Raw genomic sequence first — 14287 nt, 5'->3', positions numbered from 1 at the left:
TTTTTGTAGTCTTCAATTACAGCCGGTATGTGGGGTATTGTGCACATTACTGCTGTTTTATCACTTTAGGTGGGCGAGCCTAAAATTAGTGATATTCGTCACTATTGGGTAACAGGACCCAATAGTGGTATGACCACAGTCACAGAAACGAGTCGAGTGACAAATACTGTGGGTAGTTGGTTGACATATAAACATAGTAATCTCCCTTAATACTGTAAATTATAACAACGTGTCATTTTATTTAAAATGAATGATTCACTCAGTATTTCCCCACGGACAAAATATTTTTACAACATGTTTCAGGTGACCTACTGTGAATCAAGTACAAGTGCTACGGAGCACTCCCAAGCTTGAAGTAGTGGCTCAAATTAAATAAAGAAATAAACATGTTTTGTAAAATAAAAAGGGAATTCCTATGAGATTCCTCTACTGTAAATTACGGGGTTTATCCCGCATTATTAAATAAATAATACTCAGGCATTTTCAAGTTTAAAACGATCCTGTTAAAGACTTCCGCTGTAAATATAAATACCACGGGTTTTCTGTCCCGCAGCTCCTGGACCGAGTCAAACCAGGCACGGGGGCCGTGACAGCAGCCTCAGCAGCAGCAACAAGCAGCACGCGCCAGAACCTTCAACATCAATGCTCGTTAAGCCCAGGCTGACAACAACGTGGTTAATGGTACGTTCCTTATGAATGGTATTTATGCATCATGTTTGTTTGATACTGGAGCAGATAACTGCTTTGTGTCGTTTGAATTCGAGAAGCTCCTTAGTCGTAAACGCTCTTATCTCCCCTCGTCATTCGAAGTTGAAGTCGCTATTGGAAGAACTGTCGCCGTTAATTCTGTTCTTTGTGATTGTACTCTCGAGCTCAACAATCACATCTTCCCAATCGACCTCATCCCTATGTAGCTCGAAAGTTTTGACATCATAGTAGGCATGGACTTTCTTCGCGAAAACCATGCTGAAGTTGTGTGCTTCGACAAGATGATTCGATTCTCGCTCGCGAATGGTGACTTATTGTGTGTCTATGGCGAAACTGCTTCGAAAGGTCTCAAGCTCATGTCGTGTGTCCAAGCTAGCAAGTATCTCCGTAAGGAATACAGAGCTTTCTTGGCCAACATTGTAGTAACGGAGAAAGAAAAGAAAAGGAAGACAGAAGTTGAAGATGTTCCCGTGGTTCGTGAATTTCCTCAGGTGTTCCCTGATGATCTTCCTGGACTACCGCCAAGTCGTGATATCGACTTCCATATCGACCTCATTCCTAGAGCTAACCCTGTAGCCAAAGCCCCTTACCGACTCGCGCCATCCAAAATGTGGGAACTCTCGAACCAACTCCAGGAATTACTTGAAAAAGGTTTTATTCGCCGAGCACCTCTCCTTGGGGTGCACCTGTCCTTTTCGTCAAAAAGAAGGATGGGTCGTTCAGGATGTGTATCGACTACCGGGAATTGAATAAGTTAACCATCAAGAACCGTTATCCCCTACCTCGCATCGACGATTTGTTTGATCAACTGCAAGGTGCTACGTGTTTCTTGAACATCGATCTACGCTCAGGCTATCATCAATTGCGAATTCAGGAAGAAGATATACCCAAAACCGCTTTTCGCACCCGTTACAGCCATTATGAGTTCGTTGTTATGCCTTTTGATTTAACCAATGCACCCGCGGTTTTCATGGATCTGATGACTCGCGTGTGTAAGCCGTATCTTGACCGTTTCGTCATCGTGTTCATCGACGATGTCTTGATCTATTCCAGATCGAAAGCCGAACACGCGCAACATCTACGTTTGGTTCTCGAGTTACTTCAGGGGAACCAACTCTATGCCAAGTTCTCCAAGTGCGAATTCTGGTTAGAAGAGGTTCAGTTTCTGGGTCACATCGTGAATAGTCTAGGTATCCATGTCGATCCTGCGAAGATCGAAGCAATTAAGAGTTGGATTACGCCAAAGAACCCGTCTGAAGTCCGTTCTTTTCTCGGATTAGCGGGCTATTATCGACGATTTATCGAAGGATTCTCCAAGATCGTTGTGCCGCTTACCGCTCTCACCCATAAAGACAGGTCTTTTGTTTGGGGAACTGAAGAAGAGTCTGCTTTCCAAACACTCAAGCGCAAGCTTTGCCATGCTCCTGTTCTCGCACAGCCCGATGGGAACGATGATTTCATTGTCTACTGTGATGCTTCCAACCTTGGCCTTGGTTATGTCCTCATGCAACGAGACAAGGTTATAGCTTACGCTTCTCGACAGCTCAAAATCCACGAGAAGAACTATACAACCCATGATCTCGAGCTAGGCGCGATTGTTTTTGCATTAAAGATTTGGCGACACTACCTGTATGGTACCAAGTGTACGATCTTCACCGATCACGAGAGTTTACAACACATCTTTAATCAGAGAGAACTTAATATGCGTCAACGCCGATGGGTAGAACTTCTTAACGACTACGACTGTGAGATTCGTTATCACCCAGGCAAAGCAAATGTCGTTGCCAACGCGCTCAGCAGACGGAGTTATTTGCTCAGTATTCGTAATACCCAAGCCCAACACGACCTCGAAACCCTCATCCGCGAAGCCTAACATGCTTGCTTTAATGAACGCACCTTGAAGAAGGAGAAGATCTATCATGATGGAGCTCAGCTTGTAAGCAAATCGAATGGGATCTTCTATTTTCTGGACCGAATTTGGATCCCTAAGCGGACCGAATTGCGAAAGATTTTAATGGACGAAGCCCACAAATCCCGATATTCTATTCATCCCGGAGCTAACAAAATGTACCAGGATCTTCGCTACAAGTACTGGTGGTCGGGTATGAAAAGGGATATCGCTCTCTATGTCGGAAAATGCCTGACTTATGCAAGGGTCAAGGCTGAACATCAAATACCCTCTGGCTTACTTGAACAACCGCCAATCCCCATATGGAAGTGGGAGAGTATAGCTATGAATTTCATAACAAAGCTTCCGCCCACGTCATCAGGTCACGACAACATTTGGGTTGTCGTTGATCGTTTGACCGAATCAGCCCACTTTTTGCCAATACGAGAAGACTACAAGGTAGAACGATTAGCCCGAATCTACACCGACGAGATCATTTGTAATCATGGTACGCCTCGTGACATCATTGTAGGATCGCGAGACGATCTAACGAGTCAATCATAAGAGTGCTCAGACTGAATTAGAGGCGGAATTCATTGATACAGTCTTTGTTTAGCTTGATTTCACTATTAATTGTCTCTTGTATTGATCAGAAAGCTGTTATAGATGCGGAGACACTTCGACAGAGCTTCGCCGTCGGAAACAAAACTACTACACTGTGATTTCGCTCATGACACCTATTTATAGGGCTGAGATTTCGCCCCAAGGGACACAAGGTCCACATGAGCGAAATCATACATGACCAAATAAGCGAAATCACCTTAAATGACACAATAAGCGAAATCAAGTTGTTGATGATTTCGCTCATATGACCAAGTGTCATTATGAGCGAAATCAACACTAAAACATGTTTTCTTGATTTCCGTGCATTGTACAAACAATCCTATTCTAAGACTCGAACGAAGATGTAGTCGACAGACAACTGCACCAACAGACTGCCCCTTGAATGTTGACGGAATCTTCAGTGAGAGTCTTCAACATGTCAACTCTTCAATCTTGATCGGTCTGCATAAATGATGTTCCAGGATCTCTCTTTGGCTCTAATTTCATCAGACTCTTCCTCTCATCATGCTAGGATCACTGTCTGGAATTTGTTCATCAGACTCTCCCTATCATCATGCTGGGTATGCTGTCTGAAATTAGATTTTACCTTTAAACCGAATCCTGGCTTTATCCCTGTTCAGCTCAAACACCTGCACAACTCAAACACTCTATTACAACAAACCATGTTGTGATTCAATTTAATGAATCAACTAAACATCCGAGAATTTTCACATTTAAAACTTATCAAACTTTTGAAACATTTCAAAATCTGATTCAACTTAATGAATCATCTAAAACATTTCAGATCAATTAACCAAACCATCTGTTCATCATGTTTAGCCTTTGAGATTTTGAATATCCACTTTTCAACATCAATTGTCAAAAATCTTTTTGAATTTTTTTAAAAATATGAAACATAAATGCAATAACAGAAATTAAATGCAAAAATGAAATATGTACAAACATATTTTTGTGAGTTCGTGCAAGAAGATCATATCAGTTTTGAGACATATCACCAACACCGTTAAGCTTGATTACATTATAAGTTCTAAACAATTCACCTAGATTGTCAGTATGTTTGTCCTCATAAATTTTCACACAATTTTCAACTGTTTCAAGATACGCAATTAGTATTTTAATTAGTAAAACTTATTCGCGTGTCCCACCACTTGAATATACTCCTGTATCCAGATCCCAATATTCAGTCTTACAGGTGAGTATACCACAGATGATATCTGTAAAGGGGTTAAATGCGAGGGCCGTGAGAGCTCGGGTCGATACTTCCGTATACGCAAAGAGATGACGGCTTCGAATTTCGGTGTGTCCCCTTTAGAGGATCTTTTGATTACAACAGCAGCGACTATCAATTTTATTGTTTCATCAGCTTGCTGAGGGCGATGCTATGTTTCAAGCATTTGCAGAAAGCATTATCCGGGGACTAGGTCAGAACTTCCATTCAGCAGAAGTCCCGGGATAATACCCCAGATATCACTGAGCATAAAGACCTAGTATCTCAGAATACGGGACCTTTCAAACAAGATTTCAGGGGTTACCTATATATCCAAGAAGTGATTAACCCACAGAATAAGCAAGTTTGAATTTAGGTTTATATCTCGTTACAGTTTACTAAATGTGTAAAAACCTACTGACACATCCGCAGTGAGATTGTTTATCACATTTTGACTTTACATTTCTTTAGCGTGTTGTGATAGTCCACTGATGTACTATCATTTCCTCTTTTATGCAACAAAAACTCAATTTTCAGCTTTATCATGTTTTTGGCTTTTTCAAATTTTCTAATGTTTTTGGATTTTCTGAAAATTTCTTACTCCCCCTAAAATTCAAAAACATTTAAAGAAATTTAAAACAAACTATACAGAAATGTGACAACTGATATCGAATTGCTTCAATTCTCCATCCATTTGGCTTAAACAATCAGAACTCCCCCTCATAACAAACTATTTTCCCATTAAGATTTCAAAACACTTAAGTTTGTTTTAATCAAAATGGTTTTTCCGGAAAATAAGTTTTGTTGATTTTACCACTTGTAAAGTTTGGGGATCAAATCATCACTTTGTTTTACCAATCTTTTGAACGATAGTTAATTCAAGTTCAATCTAATGACCTTGATTAACTACTTGTAGGATCAACCTTAACCAATTTTTGAACCACTTGTAAAAACAACAATCATACATATCAAACCTGTTTTTCAACCAATTACCATCTGTTGGTTGAATTCTCAAGGTGCCGATTCCTACTCCTCGCTTACAAACCTGGGAGTTCCGGCAAGTCCTGCTTTTCAAACAAATTTTATAAGCAATTTAAAGAATGATGCCGATTCATGCTCCGCTATTATCAACTTGGGAGCTCCGGCAAGTCAGGCTTTCTTATTTGAACAGATTTACCCAAGCCTGACGATCCTTGGGTGATTTTGAATTCTTGTTCAACAATGGTGGAAAGTTTGCATCATCCATTGTTAAACCTGAATTCTCCACTTTTACCTCAACCAAAGGCTCCTCTGGCTTTAACGAACCAGAATCATTGCCTGCACATGGCTTATCTGACTTTGATCTGTCAGATTCATCGCCTGAAGGTGGCTTGTCTGACTTTGACACGTCAGATTCATCGCCGACCATTTTCTTCTTTTTCTTTTCTTCTTTCGTCCTCAGATTTGTATCTGATGAATTCTCTTGCTTGACTTTGCCATCGAGGGAGTCGATTCATCAGAACTCTTATTCTTACCAACGGATGAACCCGAGGACAAGATCTTCTCGAGATACTCTCTCGCCTTCTTCCTCTTCTTCCTCAATCCGTCTTTCTGCCCCTGTGAAAGTTTAACTTTCTTTTCTTGAATTGTCTTTTCTTGAACTTTAGGTTTTAGAACCTTCTGTTCATGGGGCTTGACATTGACTGTAATCTTTGCCAATTTTTGAGACTTAGCCCTCAATCTGTCATTCGATCTCCTTGGGCAATATCTGGCAATGTGATCTCTGATGTTGCAGTTAAAGCATCTTCTCGTCTCATAATTCCAACTTTGGCAGTTAACAGCAATGTGTCCTTGATAACCGCATCGGTAACACACTCTGTTATCATACCAATCACCATTTTCATCCCAAATGCTCAAATCAAAGCACTGTTTGGCTTGGTGATACTCCTTTCTTCTCTTGTTTGCTGGATTTGGCTTTTGAGCACTGTGGTCCGACCTGCACCACTTATTGCCAACAATTTTTGAATTTTGATTTTTCAGTTTTTGTAATTTTTCATTGCGATTGGATGATTGATCTGATGAGCTTTTATTTTCTTTTTGTATATTTTTTACATTTTTAATTTTTTGTTTCTGTTCCACTTTCTTCTTCAAAGGTTTTTGCTTAGAGCATTCTCCCTTTTCAGTCGATTGTAGAACAATTTTCTGAAATTTTTCTTTTATTTTCAAAAACAATTTTTGTTTTTCAATTTTTTCATTTTCATCATCAGATTTGTCATCACAATCTTTAACTTTAACATTGTCAAAGTTTGTGACATCGTCACTTATTGGAACTGAATTGATCGGTTTTGGACAAGGGAAACCAGAAGAAGTCACAAAACCTTTCAATTTCTTTTCAAGCTCATCAATTTTATTTCTTGAATTCTCAGCTTCATTTTCAAGCTGAGATATTTTTTCAAGATGAGACTTGATTGATTTTTCATTCTCAATCTTAATGTTTTCAAGAACAGATTTTTCATTTTCCAGAACTTTTAACTGTTCTTGAAATTTTGTTTCATTTGCTTTCAGATTTTTGTTTTCTAGTTTTATCCAGAAATCTTCATTTTCTGAAGATTTCTTTTTGCTTTCAAAGTGTCTTTCTTTCTCTTTCAAAACCTTGTTTTCTGATGTCAAACTGTTCAAATTACTTAACAGTTTGTCATTCTCAGATTTCAACTTCTCACAATTTCCCTGTAAATCCAAAATCTGTTTTACATCAGTTTGCTTCTCATCTTTCAACTTCTTGACTTCCGATGTCAAACTTTCCGCATCCTTCAAGAGTTTGTCATTGTCAGTCTTAAAGTTGTTGTAACACCCCGTCCCGGAACGGGCCGGCGTGTCATTATAACAGTAGTCAGATCAAAAACATAATTCCATTTATACTTAAATGTATTACAAGGCTTTACAGCTTAATGAAGGATATCTAATCCATTATAATTATTTCTACCGTCTTTTCTAAACACTCGAGCACTCTTCCATATTCTGTCCCAGCTTGTCTTGATAACCTGACGTAAAGAAGAAAACAACAAAAACAACAAAAACGTACGTCTGAGCAAAATTTCGAAAGTTTTGCCCAGTGTGCGGATAGAGGAAAACAAAAGCTTATTTTATTTTGATAACCGGATGGAACTTGACGATGCAAATAACTTAATTTCATAATCATATCTTACGGATGTACCCATGAGCAAACTTAAAACGTGACAATACACAGGTAGCTACTCCTGCATAATTATCACATGAGATGGCGAATTGGCATACCCGTTATCCACCTCCTTATACTTATACTTAAATCCTAGGATCGATCCATACGCCTCCTAATAGCCTTATGTACCACACTTGTACTTAAGAGACGCCGTGAACTGATCTCTCCGTCACGGATGGAGCACATGATGTTGATGCCACAACAACATGCTCGTGGGACACTCCACGAGAAGCGATACTCAGGGTATCAGAGTACAAATGGTCTTATTCACATAACTTATAAAACTTATTTTCAGAACAGAACGGAACATATATTAGAACATGCGATAATGAGTACAACTTAACAGAAAAACTATCGCATGACATGAAACTAAATATCGAACGGACTGTCAAATGAATCGATAATCACAGACGTGAGGAGTTTTAAAAACAAGACATAGTAATTTAAAACAATTTGACTTGAGTAACATAATACTTATATATCATATTAAACTTGTAGCTTATTTACTTATAACTTATAAGTCTTAAGATATTTAACTTGTAACTTGTAAAATACGAATCTTTGGCGAGATTGAAAATATAAGAGTGAAACCAGTCATCAAGGTATGGTTATCAATCCTATCTTGACAATTTCGTCCCCAAAATGTGGTTTATTAAACGAAACAAGATAAAACCTTGACTCGTTAATAAGGAACCACTAGAGTAGGAAATGAAACTTGTATAAAATAAACCATTTTCTAAATAACTGATGTAAAACAAAACCTTTTCAAAACGTTTGTAACTTTCAACACATGTTTCATAACTAAATCTTAATACGGAATCTATAACTTATTTCATAACTTAATCTTAATACGGAATCTATAACTTATTTCATAACTTAATCTTAATACGGAATCTATAACTTATTTCATAACTTAATCTTAATATGGAACTTAAATTCAGGAACGACATCAATCAAAAGAAAGGGATTCTATCCGTACCCAACGGACATAAATTGACTGAAAGGGTTCTTATAAAAACGACATAAATCGATAGAAAGGAATTCTATCCATCCAGAACTTATAACTTATAACTTAATCTTAATACGGAATTCTTATATTCAAACAACATAAATCGAAAGAAGGGATCTTTTATAAAAACAACATAGATCGAAAGGAAGGAACCTATCCGTACCTTAAAATTTCCAAGTGATGCTACCTTGTTTCCAATTGTAGATTCATACGGACAGAGTTTAGCTTACTGATTATCCTCTTAACCTAATTTGCACACAACTAGGTAATTAACTAATACAGCTTTTACGATAACTCACGAGATTAAACCTTCACAACAATTAACAAGTGCAATACTTCAACTCATTTATCGAATTATCGACAAACGACAAAGTATAATACTTAATAATTCGATCGGATTCACAACGAATAACAGAGCATAGTCCGAATTCGAACAACACTCAAATATTCAAGTCGAAATCACGATGAACAATAAAGTATAAGCTCAATTTTGAGCAGCACTCGGACAATCATCGGATAGTTATAATCGATCGGATGTTGAATCGTAATAGCGATCGAGTTATTACCCTGATTGCGGCAGCGATTCGAGATCGGTGTGTGTTGTTGGACTGTTTCGACGATATCTCAGCCTACAGAGAGAGTTTTCTCGTCGTTCAAGTGCCCAATTTCAAGTCCCAGACTCCTCTATTTATACCCGAAATTTGACCCTGTCGCGTAGCGCGAGGGGTACCCCTATGGTCGTCGCGCTACGCGAGGGGTAACCTATTTTCTATAGGTAGCCACGTCCCTAACTAGGCTTGCTGAGTCGACGATTCGGCCAATAGCATTTAGACAACGTTTTTATGAAGATAATCGTCAACTAGGTTTTACCCCCCCTGAGTTTTAGGGGTCCTGATCCTGATTCTGATGATTCTGAAAATTTTAGGGTTGGTGCAGAATTACTTGGGTGTCTTAATTAGGGTTTTCTAGTGGTTAATGATTTTAAATTTAGGGGCATTACAGTTGTCACATTTGGAGCATTCTGATTTGGAACTTGAAGATCCAAACTTCACAAATTCTTCATTCTTTGGAGCTTGCTCTTTCTCTATCTTATACGTTCCTGCACTAAAGATTTTAACGAAATCAAGAGGATTTCCATTTTCATCAATATAACAACCCCTTTTCATATCATATTTCAAATTTCTTTTTGCTGCCCAACAAATATTTATTCTTTTGTTTATTTCATCTATCACTTCGAAATTCAAATAATCTAAATTCATTTTTATTTTATCCATGAAATCTCTCTTCTTTTTATAAACTTCATAACTGTGATTTTTAAGTTCACTGATGAATTTACTCAAAGATAATTTTGAAAAACTTGAAGTTTCTCTCAGATTTTTCAAAAAATCATCCCATTCAGCTGGTAATCCATTAGCAAACTTTGGTACCATTTCAGTTTCTGATATTACTATTTGATTTTCTTTCAAATAGTCAATCAAACGATCAAAACGCTTCTCCAAATCATCCAATTTTTCATCTTTCTTACACAGAAAACATTCGAACCGGATACTCCAAACCTTTTTGGGCAAACCTTGATAATAACTACTTAAATATCCTCGATACCAATCATTTAACCTTTCAAGATCATTGTTTTCCTTTTCATCAAAGACCATTGTCATCTTTTAAACTGTCCCGACAAATTTTCTCACAAAAACAACTATTGTCCCTTTGAGCGAAATTAGATGGTGACCTAGTACTTTTTTCAAAATCAGTGACTTATGAGTGAAATTACAGTGTTCACAAAGACGAAAACACTGATATTGTTTACTGGAGCGAAATCAGATCAGTACTCTGGAGCGAAATTACTTAAACACTTGACACTGGAGCAAAATTATCCTGACATATGAACGAAATCACTGATTGAAGTGACAATGGAGCGAAATCAGAAGGACCTTTGGAGCGAAATCCCAAGAATGATGTCCTAAGAGCGAAATCACCCTTGAACTTGTCCACTGGAGCGAAATTAGAGTGATCTATGAGCGAAATCACAGAATGTTTGTATAAGCGAAATCAACTCGGGCCCTAATTTTGTCCATTTTTAGTCTGTATTTCAGTGTCAAACTTTCAGGGATTTGTCTATGTCCAATTTCCTATAATCTGTGAAATTTTGATCCAATTTTGACCAATAAAACTCGTTCTGATGAAGAAAGAAGGTGTAGAAATCAGAATATTCCAGCGAAAACGAGCTAAACGGTAAGAACTCTTCCTCCTGAGCTCTGATACCACTTGTAGGATCGCGAGACGATCTAACGAGTCAATCAGAAGAGTGCTCAGACTGAATCAGAGGCGGAATTCATTGATACAGTCTTTGTTTAGCTTGATTTCACTATTAATTGTCTCTTGTATTGATCAGAAAGCTGTTACAGATGCGGAGACACTTCGACAGAGCTTCGCCGTCGGAAACAAAACTACTACACTATGATTTCGCTCATGACACCTATTTATAGGGCTGAGATTTCGCCCCAAGGGACACAAGGTCCACATGAGCGAAATCATACATGACCAAATGAGTTGGTGATTATGAGCGAAATCAACACTAAAACGTGTTTTCTTGATTTCCGTGCATTGTACAAACAATCCTATTCTAAGACTCAACAAAGATGTAGTCGACAGACAACTGCACCAATAATCATCTCTGACTGTGATGCTCGGTTTACCTCGCGATTGTGGGAAACGTTTCAAACAGCTCTTGGTACGTCGCTTAACTTAAGTACCGCATTCCATCCTCAAACCGACGGACAGACTGAAAGAACGATCCATACTCTTGACGACATGCTCCGTGCGTGTGTCATAGACTTCGGCGGTAATTGGAACAAATATCTGCCGCTAGTCGAATTCTCGTACAATAACAGTTATCATACAGCATCCAGATGGCACCATTCGAGGCCCTATATGGAAGAAGATGTCGATCGCCTATTGTATGGCACGAGATCGGTCACTCGCAATTAACCGGTCCTAAGCTATTACAAGAAACGACTGACAAAGTCCTCCAAATCCGAGACAACTTGTTGAAAGCTCGAAGTAGACAGAAAAGTTACGCCGATAGAAGACGCAAGCCCCTGGAATTTGACGTTGGCGACCACGTTCTCCTAAAGGTATCACCTTGGAAGGGTGTGGTCAGATTCGGCAAGAAAGGTAAACTAGCGTGTCACACCCCGAATTTCCACGTGTCACCGGTGGGCCCGGTGGGGGTAACGTGACGTAGTTGATAACATCATAGTCAAACAACACAATATATAAATGCACAGCGGAAGCAGAAATAGATTCATTTCAACTTTACATAAACGTAATATTTAATATCACAAGTAGTTGAAACGGATCCACAGGCGGATCAAATAAAATAAGATAAATGTTCAACAGACTTTAGACGCCTAGAACTTGCAAGATTCCTTACTAACGCCCTGAGCAGCTTCCAGCCTATTACGTACTTGTACCTGTCACTTAGACTTTGGAAAATACGTCAGTTTTCACTGGTAAATACACTCAACTGACTCATTTGAAAAGAGTTTATGAAAATTGGTTTAGGCGCACAAGGCACAAAACTATTTTGACACTTGATTAAAATGCACAAGGCAATATTAATCTTTTATACTTGGGACAAACTATATCTCATGTTATCAGTTTTACATAACTTGCTCTACATGCGGGGCCCGGTCCTATGCCGGTTCAAGATTAACCGACACACCACTATTCCCTTATTGGGAATCCCTTATTGGGTATAATCAATTAATAGCATAAAGCATCTGTCAGGTGTATGCCTACACCCCGTGCTTAGGTCGTGGCCATTGCATTTAATGAGTCAAGGATATCCAGGACACGGTCGCATTAACCCCCAATGTTTCAGTCAAGCAATACGAATTAAAACAGGTTATTTGAATTTCCCGACACATTGGTCTTCGAATCCCATACCTGACCATGCGGTATTTATATTACCGTATCCCAAGCCCGTAATAGGGAAAATAAGTTAAGAGTATTTACCTGAGCTAGCTCCTGTCTTAAATAGCAAGAATTATAATAACTCAGCCGTATTCACTTAAGTAAGCGTAGGTACAATTTACCGGAAGGCTCTAGTCTGGAACGATGGTATAAATAACCAATTAGAATACTAACGGGTCTTTAATTAAGCCTAAGCTTAGACCGGTTAGTTTTAAGGAAATATACGGTTTACGCACGATTAAGCGAAGACCGGATAGAACGTGATTTAGACCCGACAAGTTTGAATACTTGTATAATATGGGTATACTAAATACATTCTGGATTTTGAAATAAAAATGATATCGTTTGACCCGTTTCGGTCAATTTACGCAAACTAGTTACGTAACCCGAACCGAACGAAAAAGGGCGATACGGGTAGACAAATGATTCAAATGCAAGTTCCCTGATATAATATGCTTTAAATATGATATAATATCAGTAAGTTATGTTCTATATTGCCCGGAATAATTTTAAACTCAATTTATGCCTTAGAAGGGCATTTTGGTCATTTAAAAGATAATAAAAGAGTAAAATTAGAAATCTGAGTTTAGGGTCTGGTTCATACAGTAAATATACTTAATATAACATATTATATCAGTAGGGTATGACCCATATACCAAATTTATCATTTAAAATCAAACTATGCACCGTAGGGGTATTTTAGTAATTTCACAAGGGCTAAAAATGCCAAAAACTGGAAGTCTGAGTTCATATACTTATACTTACTGTTTTTATATGAAAATATGCAAATTACATCAGTAGGTACAAGTCTTATATGTTTAAAACAAGAATAACGCTTACTATGCGCTTAAAACGCTAAATATGCGATTTAGGGACGTTTTCGGGTTTTCACAATAAATCTGAGATTTTTATATTTCCAGAATACTTAAAATAATTTATTTAACTTATAAAATCAGTAGAAAAAGGTTTCGGGTCAAAAGGATGTGTAAAACTCATTTTATGGCTTAAACGGTCAAATCCGACATAACCCGAAATAACTAGGCGATCTAGGATCCGTTCAGCCAAAAATTAATTAAAAATCATCAAAATTCCCAGAATATTATAATACATCAGTTGGTAAAAAGTTTTGCATCAAAACGAGGCCAGAAATAGGTCATACGCGAAAAGGGCCGTTTATGTAAATTTATAATATAGTTTTACGCTAATGGCCATAACTCACAATCTGGACCACCAACTGATCTGAAATTTTCGGTGCAAGTTTATATATTAAAAATAAAGATTTCTACTCTTTCACTTTTCCAAAAATCACGTTTTATATCAAAAAGGGCAAGATAGTCAACTTTATGCATACATCGGAAACATGCATTCGAATAGGCTAAGCATAGACTTAATCAACAAAAATTCCAGAAAGTTTTACCAAAATAAAAATGGTCAAAAATACTTTCCAATACAGATCTTGAACATGCATGTACGAATCCGAATCGATAGTCTACGAAATAATCGTTTTACAAGACTTTCGGTTCCGATTCGTGTCTATACTATAGATTGTCGAGTTGATGATGGTAAAACACATTCTTATATGTAATACAAGTTATTTATGATGATCAATCAGATTGCATGTCTAATATATTAGCATTCAAGTTTATTTTTGCAAAAATC

This window comes from Helianthus annuus, chromosome 16 (assembly GCF_002127325.2).
Source record: "Helianthus annuus cultivar XRQ/B chromosome 16, HanXRQr2.0-SUNRISE, whole genome shotgun sequence".
NCBI lineage: Eukaryota > Viridiplantae > Streptophyta > Magnoliopsida > Asterales > Asteraceae > Helianthus > Helianthus annuus.
This window is presented reverse-complemented; position numbering follows the sequence as displayed.